Source organism: Pavona decussata, unplaced genomic scaffold (assembly GCF_977016875.1).
Source record: "Pavona decussata unplaced genomic scaffold, jaPavDecu1.1 SCAFFOLD_386, whole genome shotgun sequence".
Classification (NCBI taxonomy): Eukaryota; Metazoa; Cnidaria; class Anthozoa; order Scleractinia; family Agariciidae; genus Pavona; species Pavona decussata.
This window is the reverse complement of record NW_028145758.1, coordinates 2,392,501-2,392,879: the sequence shown is the minus strand read 5'-3', so window position 1 is coordinate 2,392,879 and position 379 is coordinate 2,392,501. Positions and strand designations below refer to the sequence as shown.

The 379-nt window shown below is 36.1% G+C and overlaps 1 protein-coding gene across 2 annotated transcripts in view; it reads right to left on the bottom strand.

The window, feature by feature from the left end:
- Positions 1–273: 273 nt before the first annotated feature.
- The window catches only part of LOC146451638 (uncharacterized), a 26,292-nt gene continuing 26,186 nt past the window's right edge, over positions 274–379 (bottom strand). For both annotated transcript variants that reach the window (XM_085098922.1, XM_085098923.1), the window contains exon 4: positions 274–379. This exon is cut by the window's right edge and continues 1,226 nt beyond it. The gene's annotated coding sequence lies outside the window, so the exon portion shown is untranslated.

Below are 379 nucleotides of genomic sequence, written 5' to 3'. Positions count from 1 at the left end.
CGAGCGTTCGAGGTATTTATCTGACTTATTTCATGAAATTATTCCTTTGTTCAAGGGGACAAACGCCGGCTAATTAGTACCGTCACACTTAGGTGAGAAACGGAGAACAATAGAAGCAACCTGATGTGTGCGTTTCTCGCAGTACTGCTAATGTAAATGAGGGATTTATCTGTATAAATCCCTCGTTTCAGTTAGTTTAATATTCATGAAGTATGTAAGTTAAATAAAGGATGTTGAATAACAAAAGAAAATGTGTGATTCATGAAATAATTAACTATACAACCTATCCCAAGGAGTTGCGTAAAATTTACAATCGCAAAGAAATCGGAGCTAGATCTTCGATTTGGTTGAATCTGAAAGAAGGGCAAACACTTTGATC